A 20,641-nucleotide genomic window follows, 5' to 3' on the forward strand; every position below is an offset into this window, starting at 1 on the left:
AGCTAATCTTTCATCTTTAAGTTTATAATTATTGCAATGAGAAACTTTGCTGTTTGTCTATTAATTGCATTTAAATGGGGCTTACTCGGTCAGATTAAATTCCACAACACCTTCAGACCCAGGGGCACTGTAGTTGCTGCGTCTCAATCTGAATGTTTGAAGTTGTGTGGGACAGTGCATTTTGGGTAAGGGAATCATCTAACTGACCTCCAGCCTTATGACACCTACCCGATGAGGAGCTAATGGGAGACCAGCAGGGAGTGAGAAGTGAAACAACAGTGCTGTGAGCAAGCAGAGCAAAGCTTCACCAAGTAGGTCAATGGGGAAAAGTCCTGGGAAGCAAAAAACCATGTACAGTAACTAAACAAGGTCCAAATGTTCTGTGTCCTTGCTGGTAGTGGGAGATTTAGCGGAAACTATTGGAGACATCATAATGGGTGAACTTCTGATCAGATTTATGTTTCTTACATGTTAACTTTTACTTCGAAGGGTTTGCAGAGAATTAAAATTGGTGTGGTAGATACATCTTTAAAAATTAATTCAGATGCAAGATAATTATCTAGGCTTTCAAGTCAATTTTCATGGTTAAGCTATTCTAGAGATCAGCATAAACCAGTTAGTCTGAAGGTGCTGTTTCTGAGCTATATGTCTCATCATCATCATTATGTGCTTTGTCGTTTGACGTAGGCAATTATGGTCTATGACAATGACTGTTCTTGGCAAATTTTTCTAAAAAAATGGTTTGCTATTTACATTAGTAATCAAATGGTCAATTAAACTAGTCCCTTCTGCCTACACAATGTTCATATCCTTCCATTTCCTTCCCAAATTAAATTCAAAGTTCAAAGTAAATTTATTATCAAAGTACATATATGTCACCATACACAACTGTGAGATGAATTTTATTGTGGGTATAAATCTATAATAAAATATAGCCATAATAGAATCAGTGAAAGACTGCACCAACTGGGAGTTCAACCACTGCGCAAAAGCCAAGAAACTGCAAATACAAAAAGAAAGAACTAATAATAATTAATAAATAAGCAATAAATATCAAGAACATGAGATGAAGAATCATTGAAAGTGAGTCCATAGGTTGTGGGAACATCTCAGTGAAGGGGCAAGTGAAGTTGAATGAAGTTATTCCCTTTGGTTCAAGAGCCTGATGGTTGAGGGGTAGTAGCATGTGCCTACCTAAATATCTCTTAAAGATCCCTAATATATCTGCCTGTACCACACCCCAAGCAATACATTCAAAACACCCATCTCCCCTTGAACTTGCCCCCTCTGATTTTAAATGCATGTCCTCTGGTATTAAGCATTTCAAACCCTGGGGAAAAGACACTGTCTGTCTGCTCTATCCATGCTCAGATCATCTTATAAACCTCTGCCACTCCAGAGAAAACAACCCAAGGTTGTCCAACCTCGCATGCCCTCTAATCCAGGCAGCATCCTGCTAAACTACTTCTGTACCCTCTCCAAAGCCTTGACATTATTTCTATAACGGGGGCAACCAGAACTGTATGCAGTATTCCAGATGTGGGCTAACTAGAGTTTTATAAAGCTACGACATAACTTTCTGACTTTTGAACTCAAGGCCTGGACTAATAAAGGCAGGTATGCCAAATGCCTTCTTAACCACCCTATCAACCTGTGTAGCCAATTTCAGGGAGCTATAAATTTTGGCCTAAGGTCCCTTTGCTCATCAACATCGTTTACAATCTAACTTCGGAAATGACCCATGCTCCCATTATATGCCTCTGCAAACTACAACCATAGACTGAACCTTCCCACTAGCTCTGAACCCCACACTATGCTTGGTGCTTAATTCCATCTCAAATTCATAGCCTAAATCAACATTGCTTCTACACACCCTGTCCTACAATTTAATGTTGTGGCTTCTTTACCGACACACAGATGTTTTGATAGAAAGAGGAAAAAAACTGTTCTCACAAACCTGAAATAATTTCCAGAAAAGCCAAAGGGTAGTTGATACAAAGGTACAAAACAGTTTTTAAAACAATAAATTATGCAGATGCTGAAAATATTAAGCAACACACACAAAATGCTGGAGGAACCAGGCAGGTCAGGCAGCATCCACAGAAATGAACAGGCAGTTGTAAGGGTACTGGCCTGAAACGCCCCTTGTTTATTTCTCTCTGTAGATGCTGCCTGACATGCAGAGTTCCTCCAGCATTTTGTGTGTGTTAATTTGTTTTAATATAGTATGTTGCTATGACCCAAAATGTCAGAAACTAGATCCAAAGGTAACTTTCAACGGAGGACTGAAAGGCATGGTTTTATGTTAATTATAGGGAAAAAGAAATGAGAATGAGACAAAATGGTGGCTCTTTTAAAAAGTTAGCCAAGACATAATGGATTGAATGGCTTCTATCTGGTACAGTTCCATTAATCTAAGTATTTAAGGTTTTGAAACAATAGTGTCACAAAGAACCATCAATATCAAGGTCATTGTACGTGTTGTAGTGTGGATGATAAGAGAAAGACCAATGGAAAAAGCATATCTCCAACTAATTATTTTATCTACAATTCTGAGGCATAAAACAGAAATCTAAAAACTACCTCATTAATGTAAAATAGGCATCATATCTTACGGACGAAAACTATGACCAGGAATGTGGACTTTGATTTTCGTCAATTCTATTGTAAGTTGCAGAATGTTAACTCAAAGGAAAAATATCTTTTCAAAAATAGGAAGTCAAAAGAGGCAAAAATTAGTCAGCAGTATGATCTTGCAGATGTTGATGATATGTACTTGGGTCAGGAATTCATTTTTGTTGATTCTGTTTAAAACGAAAATACCACCATTGGCATGTTTCACATCAGCATTCGTCTATCAGTCAGAGCAGGTTGCTCAGTCACTTAAATAGATACCATCTGTTTGCCAAATTCAGATAAGCACACTGTGGTGGTATGATTAAAATACCTCCCAAAAACAAAAACAGCTGTCAAGCACACCATTCTACTTGCTTCTTTTGTGTTTGCTGGAATCAATAAGATATGTATCTCCTGGAATATAATGTCTAATGTAAAGTCCTAAACGGTACAACTATCCCCCATCCTGCAGTATGTACTTCAATAATCTTCTCTTTGGGAAGTAATAACACACTCTTGTTTATTTAGCCCATTGTGTGAGATTTATTATGCAGATGTATTGAAAATCCAGACTTTTGCAGAACAAATTTCATAGCAGTAATAAACTCAGCTATCAATTTTTCCTTGCCTAGGGAACTAAAACATTTCAGTAATTGCTGTACAGCATGTTTCAAAAGAAGGCAGCACTTACAGAGGTCGATCAGAGGTTATGAGGGAAGAGCTAGAAATATATGCTGAAGGCTAAGGTCAGGACAAACATAATCTTATTAAATGCCTGTCAACTCCAGAAAGCAGCATCCATTGTCAGGGACCCTCACCACGCAGTGCATGCTCTCTTCTCGCTACTGCATCTGGAAAAAAGTACAAGAGAACAAGGGGATAACGTTACTCAACTTCACTTGCTCCATCATTAAAATGTTCTTTCAAACTATAGACTCACTTTCAAGGACTCTTAATCTCATGTTCTTGATATTTATTGCTTATTTATTTATTATTTATTTATCTATCTATCTATCTATTTATTTATTTATTTATTTTTGTGTTCGCACAGCCTGTTGTTTTTTGCACCCTGGTGAATGCCCAATTTGGCACGGTCTTTCATTGATTCTATTAAGGTTACTATTTTATTATGTATTTATTGAGTATGCCTGCAAGAAAATGAATCTCAGGTTTGTATCTGGTGACATACGTGTTCTTTGATAATACATTTACTTTGAACATCTGAGGGAGAAAAAATGATGTTCAGAATGTGGAGTTTGATTTCTGTCAGTTCTTTCTTAAATTGAGGAGCATTAAACCGAAGGTGTTACATATGCGTGGAGCAAGAGTGACAACAGAGAAGTAGGATTGACTGTTTCTGCTGAGTCATTGTAGCCGTAGTACACCCGGGGAACTTACAGTACCGGCGCGTTGAACCGGCCCACTGAGATGAAAGACATTTGCACTCAAAAACCGAGGGTCCTCTGGTGCTTAGGAGGCCCAGTTGATACACTGCGCGATCAGTTAGCCATACGGGAGCTTACCACGTTCTCATAATCAATCTGATACAGCTCAGTAGGGAAAACACTTTCTGAAATTAAGAACTCAAAAGAGGTAAGAGTGGTCAACTACTAGCAGTATGATTTTGTAGCTGTTGATGTGTATTTAAGATCCTGAAATTCCAAAAAAAACAGTTCTGGTCACTAACTCCACCAAAAGCAATAAAATCCTAAGAGTCTGAATTTAAAGGCAAACACGAGGAAATCTGCAGATGCTGGAAATTCAAGCAACGCACACAGAATGCTGGTGGAACGCAGCAGGCCAGGCAGCATCTACAGGAAGAAGCACTGTCGACGTTTCGGGCCGAGACACTAACGAAGGGTCCTGACGAAGGGTCTCGGCCCGAAACGTCGACATTGCTTCTTCCTATAGATGCTGCCTGGCCTGCTGTGTTCCACCAGCATTTGTGTGTGTCACAGCAGTCTGATTGGGCCACATTCCTGGGGGCTTCACAGATGTCATCAATCCCTCCATTTCCCTTTCGACTTTCAGGAGGAGCTGCTTTCTGTTCCATTGCTGCAGCCCCAAAACCTTCAAAGCAAACTTCTACTTACACCACCACACAAGGCTTTGATCCAAGGTTACACTTTTGCTTTGCACACAAGACTGTGAATTACACACGCTTTTCCAATCAAGTGCACAATGGCCAGCAAATCATAAACAAGAGGAACTCTGCAGATGCTGGAAATTCAAACAACGCACACAAAACGCTGGAGGAGCTCAGCAGGTCAGGCAACTAAACAGTTTCAGGCCGAGATGGAAGGGGGAAGACGCTGGAAAACAATGGCGAGGGGGTGGAGGAGAAGGAGGAGAGCTGGAAGGTGATAGGTGAAGCCAGGTGGATGGGAAAGGTCAAGGACTGGAGAGAAAGGAATCTGATAGGAGAGGAGAGTAGACCATAGGAAGGAGGAGCGGATAGGCAGGTGAGAAGAGGTAAATGTCAGATTGGGGAATGGGGGGGATTGATTTACCGGAAAGAGAAATCGGTGTTCATACCATTAGGGTTGGAGGGTACCCAGACGTAATATAAGGTGCTGCCCCTCTGCCCTGAGGGTGGCCTCATCTTGGCACAAGTCGGAACAGGAAGGGGAATTGGAATTAAAATGTCTGGCCACCAGAAAGTCCCTCTTGTGGCAGATGGAGCGGAGGTGCTCAATGAAATGGTCCCCCAATTGTTGACGGGTCTCACCAATGTAGAGGAGGCCACATCGGGACCACTGGACACCATAGATGACCATAGCAGATTCGCAGGTGAAGTGTCGCCTCACCTAGAAGGACTGTTTGAGGCCCTGAATGGAAGTGAGGAAAGAGGAGAATGGTCAGCTGTAGCACTTAGGCCACTTGCAGGGATAAGGGCCAGGAGGGAGATCAATGGGTAGGAGAAATGGACAAGGGAATCGCCGAGGGAACGATCCCTACGGAAAGCAGAGCTGGGGGGGAAGTAAAGATATGATTAGTTGTTGGATCACTTTGGAGATCATGGAAATTGCAGAGGATAACGTGTTAGACATGGAGGCTGATGGGGTGGTAGGTAAGGACAAGAGTGTGTCTATCACCATTAGGGTGGCAGGAAGATGGGGTGCATGCAGAATATGCAGGAGATGGAGGAGGTGTGGGTAAGGGCAGCATCAATAGTAAAGGGAGGGAAACCCCATTCTTTAAAGAAGGAAAATGTTCTGGAATGGAAGGCTGCATCCTGGGATCAGATATGGTGGAGGTAAAGAAACTGAAAAAAGGGAATATCATTTTTACAGGAGTTAGGGTGAGAAGGGGTATAGTCGAGATAACCATGGGAATCAGTAGGATTATTAAAGATGTTGGTTGACAGTTAGTCTCCAGAGTTGGAGAGAGAGATCGAGAAATTGGAATGAGCTGTCAGAGATGGACCAAGTGAATTTAAGGATAGGGTGGAAGTTTGACGCATAGTTGATAAAATTGGCAAGCTCAGCTTGGCTGCTAGAAGCAGCGGCAATGCAGTCATCAATGTAGTGGAGGAAGAGGTAGGAAGTATAACCAGGGAAGGCTTCAAACATGGACTCTTCTTAATAGCCAATAAAGACAATGATTCAGGGACAGTTTCTTCCCCTCTGTCATCCGATTTCTGAATGGACATTGAACCCATGAACACTACCTCACCATATTTTTCTTTTTCTTTTTGCACTACTTATTTAATTTTAAATATATATATATATACACACACACACTGTAATTCACATTTCTTGCTATTGTTACATATTGCATTGTACTACTGCTACAAAGACAACAAATTTCATGACGTATGTCGGTGATATTAAACCCAATTCTGATTCTGAGGCAGGCATAGCTGGGACCCAATCGAGTGCCCATGGCTACCCCTCGAGTTTCAAGAAAGTGGGGGGAGCCAAAGAAAAAAAATGTTCAGGTGAGGACTAGTTTTGCCAGACAGAGGATGGTGGTGGTGGAGGGGGATTGGTCAGTCCTTTTGTCAAGAAAGAAGCTGAGAGCTTTGAGGCCTTCTTGATGGGGGATAGAAGTTCATAGGGACTAAATATCCATGGTGACTATGAGGTAGTCAGGGCCAGGAAACTGAAAGTTACTGAGGAGACTGAGAGCATGAGAACTGTAGGTGGCCCTCAATCCTGTTGGAGCTTCTCCCACTCCACCATTCAGCTGCATTCCCATGGCAACAGAGCACAACCAGCTCAAAGGCACTCTCACCACTAATTTTGTACTCATGGTCCCCCGGTCACTGATTGGATGACCACTTTGCTGATAATTTGCACTTTGTGGCAACTGCACTAACACACTATTTACAAATATTCTCTAATCTTCCCTGACCACTCTGATCCCCTCAGACATCAGCTTCAGACATTGTCCACACTCTGTTTTCAAAGTTCAATGTAAATTTATTATCAAAGTAAATATACGTCACCATGTACAATCCTGAGATTTGGTTTCTTGCGGGTATACTCAGTAAATCCAAGACCCATAATAGAACCAATGAAAGACCGCACACAACAGCATGGACCAACAACCAATGTGCAAATACAAAAGAAAATAATAATAAATAAACAAACAAACAGATAAACAATAGATAAACAAACAAACAAACAAACAAATAAATAAATAAATAAATAAATAAGCAAGCAATAAATATCATGAAAATGAGATGAAGAGTCGTTGAAGGTGAGACCATAAGTTGTGGGAACATTTCAGTGATGGGGCAAGGGAAGTTGAGTGAAATTATCCACTTGGGTTCAGAAGCCTGATGGTTGAGGGGTAATAACTGTTCCTGAACCTGGTGATGTGAGTCCTTAGGCTCCTGTACCTTCTTCCTGATGGCAGCTAGTCTACCCAGGTTCTCTCCCTTTATTACCCTTTCCATCACTCACCCACATCCATCTGGTTCTATCTGTCCATCACCTACACCCTTCCAGCATCTGATTCCACTATCACCTATTATCTCCAAGCTGTCCATTCTCTACACACACACTTCTACGTAATAGCCAACTATTCTCTTCACCTCCTCCCCCAGTCCTGATGTAGGGTCCCCGTGGAGGAACAACCATCCGCTTCACCTTTCATAACGATCCTCGTCACCTTGTTTCCATGGGGGAGCAGCTATTCTCTTCACCTCCTCCCCCCAGTCCTGGTGTTGGGTCTTGAACCAAAATACTGACCAGCCCTTTGCTTCCGTGGCTGCTGCCTGACCCACTGAGTTGTTGCAGCAGCTTCTTTTTTGCTCCGGATTCCAGCATCTGCAGTCTTCTATTTCTCCGGGGAGACCGACCAGTCCAAAGACTGTATGCACAGCTTAGGCCATTTCGGGCTGAAGTGAAGAGTAATTTCTTCCTTCTGGGGCTGGTGCACCATTGAAGTTCTCAAGTCTGGAAGGCTGTCAAGGTTCAACCTGTCGCAGCCAGGGGTTGGTTTAAAAAACAGATCTACAAGGGGCGATTGATAAGTTCATGGCCTAAAGTAGAAGGAGATGAGTTATACAGCTCTCGTTACATGCACATGCAGTTCAACTCTTTGAGTGATTATGCAGAAAGTTTGAAGTTAATAACTCATCGGGGTGATTGATAAGTTTGTGGCCTAAAGTAGAAGGAGATGAGTTATTAACTTCAAACTTTCTGCATAATCACTCAAAGAGTTGAACTGCATGTGCATTGTAATGAGAGCTGGATAACTCATCTCCCTTTACCTTAGGCCATGAACTTATCAATCACCCATCTGTGGACACTTTCTGGAGGTCCAAGATCCATATGCTCCACGATCACTGGACTAAGTGTGTAAATGTAGGAGGGGATTATGTTGAAAATAAATGTGCTAGGTTTTCTAAAATTGACTCCTTCTACCTTAGGACATGAACTTATCAATCACCCCTCGTATTTTCAGTTTGTACACGGATTGTATTTTCTTAGATGTACAGTGTTCCTTGGATTGCTTATCTTTGTATCTAATTGCTTGTCTTTGTACCAGCTGTGTTTTCACTTTGTGGTTGCAGATATCTCATTTGGTGTCATGGGCATTGTTAAGATCAATTTGTATTTATCATTTTTATTCAATTTGGGGTCATTGAATTAGCGCGGGAGTTTCAATGTCTTGCATTGTAGTTGTTGTCTTTGGGGGTGTATTTCAGGGCAGCTTGCCAACCCCTTATTTGCTCAGTCGTTATGGATCCTTGCCTAGTGACACTCAAGAGTTCTTCTGTGTATCGTGAGTGATTTCAGTTCTTCAAGACCCTGTATAGTTTGCCTGAGCTCTTGTTAGTTTTGCTGGTTAATTTCTGTAATAAATCTTCAGTTTTGTTTGAATTGCCAAAGTCTCTGGGATTCCTGCACTTGAGTTCGCCTGAGACCATCTTTGCATTCAAAATACAGGTTGATTAATCGCTGGATATTTGGGGAATAAAGTTGATGGAGATTGTGCTGAAAAAAATGAGACTGAGTCAGAAGATCGCCACAGTTGTGATGAATGGTGAAAGGGATTCAAAGGACCAGAGGCCAGCCAGTTCCAATTTCATGCTCTCTTAAATTTTCACATAAATTTTCATGTGCAAAGATATTCACCTCTCAAAATAGAAAGGCCATTCATATTCTAACACACGTGAAATGATCAGCCTATTTCTGAAATGTTTGATTCTGCTGCACTGGTTTGACCTGACACTTTGAAAGCAGCTGGGACATTGAGAAGATGGCCTTGCTGGGAGCATTTTGGAGTTGGTTGCTCTGCCAGAGAAAATTGTTTCAATCATCCTTGTAACTACTAATCTGTGTAGACTGCCTCCAGTAATGATTTATTAATAGTCCTTTTATTATTGATAATGTTACAAATATTTTTAATTTACACTTTGGCTTTAAATTATTACCATAATGTCCTTTTGTTGAGTAATATTGATGTCAGTTTGATTAATTAATATTGTGTTTTATAGAGAATGCAAGATTTCGGGAACTGAGTTGAAGGTTAGGCTCAGTCAGAAACATACTGGTTTATGGGTTTCAAATAACTTAGAATTTGGTAAGGTAAAATCCATGGATGTACTAATCACTATAGTGTATAGTGATTGAGTATATTTATAATGGAGATTGATAGGGTTTTGATTAGTAAGGGTGTCAAATATTATGGTATGAAGACAGGAGAATGGGGTTGTGAGGGATAATAAATCAGTAATTATGGAATGACGGGGCAGATTTGATGGGCTGAATAGCCTAGTTCTGCTCCTGTGTCTTATGGTCTTATTGGGTTAGAACAGGGATTCCCAACCTGGGGTCCATGGACCGCTTGGTTAAAAGCATGGTCCATGGGACAAAAAATGTTTAAGAGCCCCTACTCTGGGAGGGAGGCAGTTAAATGAACAGTTCAGAGATAGTTGAGACAAGGATACACTTTGAAGAAATTGGAGGCATATTAGCTTGGAAACAGGCCATTTGGCCCATCAGTTGCAAGGTAACCATTAACTACCCACCTACACTAATCTCATTTTGTTCTGCCAATTTTCCCATCAACTCCCATCCAGTGATGCCTCTTACCTACACAACCCAGCCAAATTGCAGTGGCCAGTTTGACCTATCAGCATCTTTGGGGAAACCCAATAAAGCCGGAGCAACTAGGGAAAACCCACAAGGTCACAGGGAGGAACATACCAACTCCAGACAGATAGCACTGGAGTCAGGATTAAAGAGGGATGCGTGTAGCTGTGGGACATCTCATTTGTTTCTTTGTGTGCTGCATCAGATCTGGAGTAACAATTATTTCATTCTCCTTTACACTTATGTACATCACATTAAACAAGCTTGAATAAGAATTGGGAGGATACAGAATAACTGTATAAAATGTTGGTTTGGCCACAGCTGGAGTATTCTGTGCACAACAGGGAGGATGTGACTGCACTGAAGCAGATGCAGAGGAGATTGATCAGGTGGATAGTTTGCAGATACAAGGAGAAGCTGGATGGACTAGGTTTTTTTTCTCACCAAATCTGTATTAATTAATTTATTATACACATAATCCTCACACATTTCCATCAGATTCTTCCTCTTACCAAGCACCGGGGGGCAGTTTACAGTGTCCAAACAGTTCACCAGCTTGCACACATTTGGAACGTGGGAAGAAATTGGGGCACGGAGAAAATCCACGTAGTCGCAGTAAGAATGTACAAACTTTACACAGACAAAAGCTGAGGACAGGATCGAACCTGAGTCACAGGAGACGTGAAGCAGCTGCCCTGTCTCCTGTACTACTGTGCCGGTGACTCCGCTTGTCATGAAGTGAGGTGAGGTCGAGACTGTTTCTGACTATATAGCTTCATGGTTCAGGGTTTATAGAAATAAAACAATTGTATTAGAAGGAAGCTAAGGAAAACACGTTGTAGATGCAGGGGTCCCCAACCATGGGATCCATGGACCCTTCAGTTAATGGTAGAGGCCCCTGGCATAAAACAGGGTGGGAACCCCTGTTGTAGACGGTTGTAATGTCAGGTGTGGTACTTGCAGAAATTCTCTTTGCATATAAAATTATCTAAATATAAACTTTAACCTACATAACCTGGCAATTCAGATACTGCTGAGTGGGTCTTTTGTTGTTAGTTCGTATAGGGTGTGCTATAGATTCATCAGGTTTTATATAAATTTTAAGGTAACATCTCCTGTTTCTATCATTGGTGAAAACCTTCAGTGATAATGTCAGTGAAAATAAAACTGATTCTGTTACGACACACATTTACTGTTTTCCATAGATGCTGCCTGGCCTGCTGATTTCCTCCAGCATTTTGTGTGTATTGCTTGGATTTCCCGCATCTGCAGATTTTCTCTTGTTTCTGATTCTGATGTGGAGGTTTCCCTCAAAATGTCACCAGTTGTAGAACGTGTTTGTTGCTGTTCAGGCTTATTTAATTGATTCCAAAAGACCATTAGACCATAAGACAGAGAAGCAGAATTAGGCCATTCAGCCCATTGACACTGAGTTGCCATTCCATCATAGCTGATTTATTGTCCCTCTGAACTCCATTCTCCTGCCTTCTGTCCGTAACCTTTGATAACCATACTAATCATGGACCTATCAACCTCCGCTTTAAGTATACCCAGTGAATTGGCCAAGATTAGTAATGAGCCAATTCAATCGCACCTTTCTCTGTGAGCAACTACCAAGATTGATAATAGGTGCATTGTCATTATTTTAGCTACAGATAAATCTATCACTAAAATACAACACTTTAATCAATTTTAAACTAAATTTTAAAAATCCATTTTCCAGTGATTTTATCATGTTGTCAATAAGAAATATGAATAAATTAAAATATGAAGTTCAAAGTACATTTATTATTAAACTGAATATATGTCACTATATACAACCCTGAGATTCATTTTCATGTAGTAATCGGTAGTAAATACAAAGACACACAATGGAATAAATAGGAAACTGCACAACTGTTGGACAAACAACCAATTGCACAAATACAATGGTAAATAAATGCATAAATAATAAACAACATTGAATTTTGGAGTCCTTGAAACTGAGTCCATAGGTTCTGGAATCAGTTCAGTGTTGGGCTGAGTGAAGTTATCCACACTGGTTCAGGAGCCTGATGGTTGAGGAATAATAACTGTTCTTGAACCTGTTGGTGTGCATTCTGAGATTCCTGAATCGCCTTCCTGAGGGCAGCAGCGAGTAGAGAGCATGGCCTAGATTGTGGGGACCCTTGATGATTGATGCTGATTTCCTGTGACAGTGTTTCTTGTAGATGTGCTCAATGGTGTGAAAGGCTTTACCTCTGATAGGCTGTATCCACTAATTTTTGTAGGCTTTTCCATTCAAGGGTTGTCAGGAAATGCAGCAGAGGCTCAACCCAACTACAGAACAATGGAGATTTAGTGGGGAACATTAACTTTAATAATAAGCTGCAAAACAACAAGTCACAAGGGACCACAAAACATGACAAGATAACAATGTAACTGAAGGCTAGGAGCGGCTGATTGAAGCTGACTGGTTTGATTGAGGTGAACAAGGATTGTGGATGAGAGTTGGGTTTAAATAGGCTGCAGGTGATGAGTTGGAAACAAGTGGCAGGTGACTCCTATTAGCTGTTTGGTGATCCAGTGGTCTTTGCAGGTCTAACTGGACAATTCTCCTAAGGCTGGCACCCAAATGCCCAGGGTGATCCAGAAGGATCTGGAGGAACTCAATGCGCAATGGATCCAAGATGAAACTGGATAGCAGCCAAGACCTCTACTCTGGTCCATACACTTTCCAGTCAACCAGGTACTGCACACCTCATAAATGATGATGTGAGTCTACCAGGTGGAGAACAGTGTACACTGAACCAGCTTCTACTATCCTTGGGTGTCCATGGACAACAGGCAAGATGCATGGACGTTAGGTGAGATCCTGAGGGATGGTGACAGCTGGAGATGGCAGGTGACTGGATTGATGCCATAGGTAAACTTAAAGGGACCAATGAACCGGGGCGAGAGCTTGCGGGAGTTGAAGCATAGGGGAAAATCCAGGATGGACAGCCAGGTATGGTCTCCTGGCCAGAGTAGTCTAGCTGGGAGCCAACAGCTGTTAGCCTGGTGGCAGTAGGTACAGTTGTCACCTAAAACGGCCCTCTGTGCCCTCCTCCAAGCATTCAGGCAGAGGAGAAACAGGGCCCCGACAGACAGAGGCTTCCACCTTTGGCTTGTCCGTGGTGAACAACATTGGTAGCAATGAATCACTTCAAAGGGTGACATACACTTGGCAGATATTTCTTTCGTGTGGAAATGTTAGAGGTGGTGGAGCATCGCACAAACTTCACTACTTGCCATTTACTCTTTTTGACCGACCGTTGGTCTGTGGATGATAGTCAGAGGACAAACTCACTGAGCGGCAGAGAGGGCAGAAGGCTCGCCAGAAGTGGGAGATGAATTGTGGGCCCTGTCCGACACAGTGTCCTGAGAGAAACCGTGGAGGCAAACTACATGTTGGAGAACCAGGTCCACTGTCTCAGCAACTGATGGAAGTTTGAGCAGGGCAATGAATTGAGCCGCATTGATGAACCAGTCCTCCAGCATCATAATCACTGTGGCCCCATCAGAAAATGGCACCCCATGTTGTAGTTCATGGCAATGTTGGACCACACACGTCAAAGGATCAATAGGAGCCATAGAAGCACAGAGGGCTGCTGGTTAGAGGAAATGGTCTGGCCAGGCAGTGAAGAACTGACATCTGCAATCATGGTGGGGCAACAGAGCTAGCGTCGGTGAGGGGTGAGGAGTAGACTTACTGGAATGCCTCGGAGTGCACAACTGCTGGCACACACATACGTTAGTCAGCTCTTTCGGCCGGAGCAAGCTCGTGCTATAGGGCCTGGTGGGTCTGGTTCTCGAGGTCCCAGAAGTTCGGGGTGAGGATCTGTGAGGATGGAATAATGGCTGAGGGTTGATCTCCATTTCAACTGGGTCTTGCGATCGCAAAAGAAACATCCAAGATAGTCATTCACGGTTTCACTACATGGCGCCTTTGTGCCAAACATGAAGGCACCAGCTCCGGGGCCTCCGAGTGGCAGGCAGCAGCACGATCTCCACTCAGGTCAGCTCTTGTGAACCCAATCCAGTTTCTCCTGTGGCCCAACATCCTGGCTTGAATTCCCAGGCCCAATGGCCCGGCTCGAGTCTCCTGGCCTGACAGGCCAATTCAGATGGCCCATCTCAACTGACTCATCTTCTCCGAATGCCAGCCGGCTCTTACGACACCCCTGCCGGATATGCCGAGCAATGAGCAGGTTGTTCAGGTAGTTATTGGAGTCAAGAATAGTCTTACTACTTATAAAAACACATTTAACAAGGAAAAAACACCTTTGGTTGGCCCCTGACAGGCCAGTGCATGTATACGCATCGCCATCTTACCAGAAGACAGATTCGCAGGTGACACCAAGATTGAGGGTGTAGTGGATAGTGAGGAAAGCTATTATGTCTTGCAGAGGGATCTGGACTATAGAGAAAAATGGGCTGAAAATGGCAGCTGGGGTCTATTGCATAGAATTTCAAGGTGTTGCACTTCAGTAGGACATATCAAGGAATGGTAGGACACTGAGGAGTGCAGTGGAACAAAAGAGTCTGGGAGTACACATCTATGATTCATTGAAAGTGGCATCACAGGTAGATAGGGTTGTAAAGAGAGCTTTTGGCACATTGGTCTTCATAAGTCAAAGTAATGAGATGAGAAATTATGTTGATGTTGTAGAAGATATTGGTGAGGCCTAATTTGAAGTATTGCGTGCAGTTTCAGTCACCTACAATACCTACATGAAAGATGTTAATAAGGTTGAAAGAGTACAGAGAAAATTCACAGGGGCGTTGCTGGGTCTGGAAGACCTGAGTTATAAGGAAAGATTGAACAGGTTAGGGCTTTATTCTTTAGAATGTAGAAGATTGGAAAGGACATTTGACATTTGGCATCTGATACAAAATAAAATTAGCACAAATCCCTTAGTGGCATGGCCTGAAGATTGACCGTGTGTGCTTGGAATGTAAGTGAGAGGAGATCTGATAGAGGTATACAAAATTCTGAGGGGTATAGATAGGGTAAATGCAAGCAGTCTTTTTCCATTGAGGTAGAGTGGGACTATAACTAAAGGTCATGGGTTAAGGGTGAAAGGTGACAATGGGAACATGAGAGGAAACTTAGCTCAGAGGGTTGTGAGAGTGTAGACTGAGCTGCCAGCACAAGTGGTGCATGTGAGCTCGATTTCAACGTTAAAGAGAAGTTTGGATTGGTATATGGATGGTAGGGGTATGGAATGCTATGGTTCTGGTGCAGGACAATGGGAATAGTCAGTTCAAATGGTTTAGCATGGACTAGATGGGCCAAAGGGCCTGATTCTGTGCCTTACTTTTCTACGACTTTATGACTGAAGGACTGAACAAACATGACGGATGTCTTGACATTCCTTGGAGCCGATGCGGATGTCACTGAGGAAGATGAACACATACCTTTCTAGCATGTCTCGGAAGACTTTGTTAATGAAGGCTTGGAAAACAGCTAGGCCATTGGAAAATCTGTAAGGCATCCTGAAGCTTTTATTGTGACTAGTGAACTCCGTCTTCCACTCAGACCCATGTCGAATGTGGATCTGGTTACATGCTCGCCATAGATCCAGTTTGGTGATGATATGGGCACCCATGGAGTGTTTCAAGTGCACTATCCATCAAGGGGAGAGGGTAACAGTTCTTAATGGTGATTTTATTGCGTCCATGGTAGCCAAGAGAGAGACAAAGTCCCCTACCGTTCTGATAGATAGATAGATACTTTATTCATCCCCATGGGGAAATTCAACATTTTTTCCAATGTCCCATACACTTATTGTAGCAAAACTAATTACATACAATACTTAACTCAGTAAAAATATGATATGCATCTAAAATCACCCTCTCAAAAAGCATTAATAATAGCTTTTAAAAAGTTCTTAAGTAGTTTACTTAAATACATTGAGTCCTAACCCCGGCACTTTAACATATCTTACTCCTGGCGGTTGAATTGTAAAGCCGAATGGCATTGGGGAGTATTGATCTCTTCATCCTATCTGAGGAGCATTGCATCGATAGCAACCAGTCGCTGAAACTGCTTCTCTGTCTCTGGATGGTGCTATGTAGAGGATGTTCAGGGTTTTCCATAATTGACCATAGCCTACTCAGCGTCCTTCGCTCTGCTACCGATGTTATACTCTCCAGTACTTTGCCCACGACAGAGCCCGCCTTCCTTACCAGCTTATTAAGACGTGAGGCATCCCTCTTCTTAATGCTGTCTCCCCAACACGCCACCACAAAGAAGAGGGCACTCTCCACAACTGACCTATAGAACATCTTCAGCATCTCACTACAAACATTGAATGACGCCAACCTTCTAAGGAAGTACAGTCGACTCTGTGCCTTCCTGCACAAGGCTTCTGTGTTGGCAGTCCAGTCTAGCTTCTCGTCTAACTGTACTCCCAGATACTTGTAGGTCTTAACCTGCTCCACACATTCTCCATTAATGATCACTGGCTCCATATGAGGCCTAGATCTCCTAAAGTCCACCACCATCTCCTTGGTCTTGGTGATATTGAGACGCAGGTAGTTTGAGTTGCACCATATCACGAAGTACTGTATCAGTTTCCTATACTCTTCCTCCTGTCCATTCCTGACACACCCCACTATGGCCGTGTCATCAGCGAACTTCTGCACATGGCAGGACTCCGAGTTATATTGGAAGTCTGATGTGTACAGGGTGAACAGGACCGGAGAAAGCACGGTCCCCTGCGGCGCTCCTGTGCTGCTGACCACCGTGTCAGACCTACAGTCTCCCAACCGCACATACTGAGGTCTCTCTGTCAAGTAGTCCACTATCCAATCCACCATGTGAGAGTCTACTCCCATCTCCGTTAGTTTGTGCCTTAAGATCTTGGGCTGGATGGTGTTAAAGGCACTAGAGAAGTACAGGAATGTAATCCTCACAGCACCACTGACCCCATCTGCTTAATAACGAAGAACTCTGCACCAGCTGGGGCCTGGGAACATTGAATGAAGCTGTAGTGATGTAGCTTGGATCTCAGCAGGTGTAAAGGAGAACAGACAACCTCAGGGAAGGATGGTGCCAGGGAGTAGGTCGATCACGCTGTTGTGTGGTCTGCGAGGTGGCAGGGTGCTGCCTTCTCTTTTACTGAAGGCAGTGGCGAAGTCATGGTATTCCTGAGGGATTTTGGGGCGGTCAAGGGTTTCCTCCATCTCCATAGATTTACAGGATGGAGTCAAATGAAGTTGTAGGCAAGTGGATTCCCAACTCAGCAGTGAACTGGATGACTAGATGAAGTGAAGGTCATGAGTGAAGAGCCAGAAGTATTCCAGGATGTGAAGAGTGTTGTGTGAGTTGATCAGGAGAAATCTGATAGACTCATTATGCTCTGCCATGCTCACGTGCACAGGCCTTCTATGCACTCTGACCCTTCCAGACCCCAAGGGACAGCTGCCAATGGCTGTGGTGCAGGAAGGTTGAGAGATAGGCTCAGTAGGGAGTCCAAGCTGCCCACACGCAAAGTCCCATATAGAAAGTTGCCTGCTCTGCCAGAATCCACCAGAGCCTTCTGTGTGGAGGAGCACAGAGAGAGTGAGTTGGGGTATGGTGCTGGAATGAGAGGTTGGGGGAGCTTCCCAGATATCAGGCCCTTCATTGCTACCTGCTGGTGCCATTTTCCCAGACACAGTATGCATTTGATGCATAGGTGATCGGTGGCTTCGCAGTAAGCACACAAGTTTATCCACCAATGCTCACCCTCTTTGGAGGGGGGTGGGGGATGTGGTTAAAGGACCTCTCCTTAACTACATCGGTTCTAGAGCTGTTGATGACAAGGGACTTGCAGCCTAAAATAGTTCTGGGAACGGAACTGCAGTTCCAGCTGGTGATCTGGAGAGTTCTTCCATTAGTTGCATCTCAAATTTTGCAGGACCAGAGTGATAAGGCTTTTGAAGTGGGCAGGCATTTCCTGGGTAGGCAGCTAGTCTTTCAAGTACTCCGAGGGGCCCTGGTGGTAACTGGCCCACAGCGCTTCTGCATTCCAACTATACTCAGCGTGAGGGTTCTGAATTCCAAGGTGTAATCCAGCACAGAAAGTGAGTCTTGACACAGGCAGCGTATCTAACCTGCTGCCTCCCTTCCACTTACCACACGATTGAAAACCTAGTGCATCTGACCAGCAAAATCTTCATATTGGATGCAAGAGGGTGTTTGATTGTCCCAGTCAGCAGCAGCCCTGGTCAGAGCTCATCTAGTCAGGAGAGAAACGATGAAAGCAATCTTGGCTCAGTTCATAATATACAGAGAAGGCTGGAGCTCGAAGTGTAAGACACACTGGGGCAAGAAATTACAGCATTGAGTTGGAGTTTCATCAAAGTGTGCAGGCACCAAAATCTATTGCTACAGGGGAGGGGGTTGACTGGCTCAGGGTAGAGATGGAAAGTGTGATGTATGGATCTATTTCTTTCAGAGCACTACGTATTGATCTGTTGTTTCCCTCTCTCTCTCTCTCTCGCTGCAATGTGCATACACCAGCTAAAGCCATCTCCCATCATCTGTGTGCTTTTATTTAATTGATATGTAGTTGCACAGACACAACCAAGAGTTGGTTGAGAGTGGTTTCCTGCTGCTTCTGGACTGTGTGCTCATGTTGATGGATGACTTCCTTTGGGTAAGCTAACTGTGCTGGGTCACTCATCCTGTCAGGAAATGTAGAAGAGGCTTGACCTGAAAGCAGAACAGTGGAGACAATTTAGTGGTGAGAGATAACTTTAATACTAAACTGCAAATGAACAAGCCATGGGGTGCTGCCAAACAAGAGAATGAGTACTTAACACAACAAGGTAACTGAAGGCTTGGAGCAACTGGTTGAGGCTGGCTGATTTGATAGCTGAACAAGGACTATGGATGACAGCTACGTTTAAATAGGCTGCAGGTAATGAGTTAGAAATGAGTGACAGGTGAATCCTGTTAGCTGGGTGGAGACTGGGAGTTGAAGGGTAAGAAGTAGATGCCTAAAACTGGAAAATGTTCTCATTAATATACTTGCTTCATGACTATTAGATCTGCTTGGAAGATTTGCAAATGGGTGGATGTGACAGAAACTTCCAAACTCTGTGGTCCCTGGCTGTTCTAAGGGTGAGGGTGGCTTAAAGAACAGTTATTTTTGAAACCAGTGCAATGGACATTAAATATCAATATCTGCCACTTGTAATTTTAATTTAAAATTTAGCAATCCTTTTCATTATTCTACCAGCTTTGACCATATTTCATCAGAAAAACTAACATAATCAAATAGAAAATCCAGAACCTTATTCTGTAGAAAAATGGCACACCAGTAGCTGCTATAAAGAACACAATAATTATAAATAAATAAGATAGCTGGTATACAAGGGTTGATTGTATGCCCATAAAATAATGCTAGACTCAGGTGACTGACGGGAAATGTTAAAGTAGTGGTGGTTGGGGCTTTTGAGGGGTAGGTTGGTGGGTGGAGGTGTTGATCTGTCTTACTACTTGGGGAAAGTAACTGTTTTTAAGTCTGGTGATCCTGGAATGGATATCATGTAACCTCCTCCCTGATGGGAATGGGACCAACAGTCCACGAGCAGGGTGTGTGGGATCCTTCATGCCCTTTTCCAGCAACTTTCCGTGTATATGAACTTGACGCCAGGTAGGCTGTGACGCAGCTAGTGGGATCAAATACCCTGTGTGTGTTCTCCTTCTTCACCATTTTATCTATCTGACTTGGTTCTTCAGTATTTCCTGGAGTCACACTTCTCATTGTGTATGCCCTGCCATTAGTAATCTCCCTAAAATTGACCACTACACACTTATCTGGACCAAATTCCATCTGTCATTGCTCTGCCCATCTTACCAAATCTTCAGCATCATCTTGTAGCCTAAGATTGCCCTCCTCACTGTCGATACCATCAATACATATGCCAGGTACTGTATTATGATATTAAAGCTGACTTGCTACAACTCAGAACCTTAATTTCTGATTTTCCGTATCGCTCTCCATAACCATGTAAATCGTTAAGTGCAATGGTCACTGTCTCACACTTCCACAACAAAATATTCTCCCACACATTCCCTAAGATTACATCCTGTATTACTTCTCTGTTTGAACAGCCTGATAAAGCAGTCCTGAAAAAATACACATAAAATGCGGGAGGAACTCAGCAGGTCATGCGGCATCTGTAGAGAGAAATAAAGAGTCAACCTTTCAGGCCGAGACCCTTCAGCAGGACTGGATTTCCAGCAACTGCAGAATCTCTTGTGTCTAAAGATTCCTGAATGCATTGCAAAAATCCCAACCCCTCTCAGTTTTTCAGACTCTAGTTATTGCAAATGGCGATACGCCCTTCCTATCCAGTCCATATAACCACTTCATAATTTCATATCCTGCAGTTAAACGTTTCCTTAACTGTCTCTGTCCTGTGGTAAACAATCCCAGCCTGCTGAATCCTTGTTCATA

Source organism: Hemitrygon akajei, chromosome 2 (genome assembly GCF_048418815.1).
Source record: "Hemitrygon akajei chromosome 2, sHemAka1.3, whole genome shotgun sequence".
In the NCBI taxonomy this organism is placed as follows: Eukaryota; Metazoa; Chordata; class Chondrichthyes; order Myliobatiformes; family Dasyatidae; genus Hemitrygon; species Hemitrygon akajei.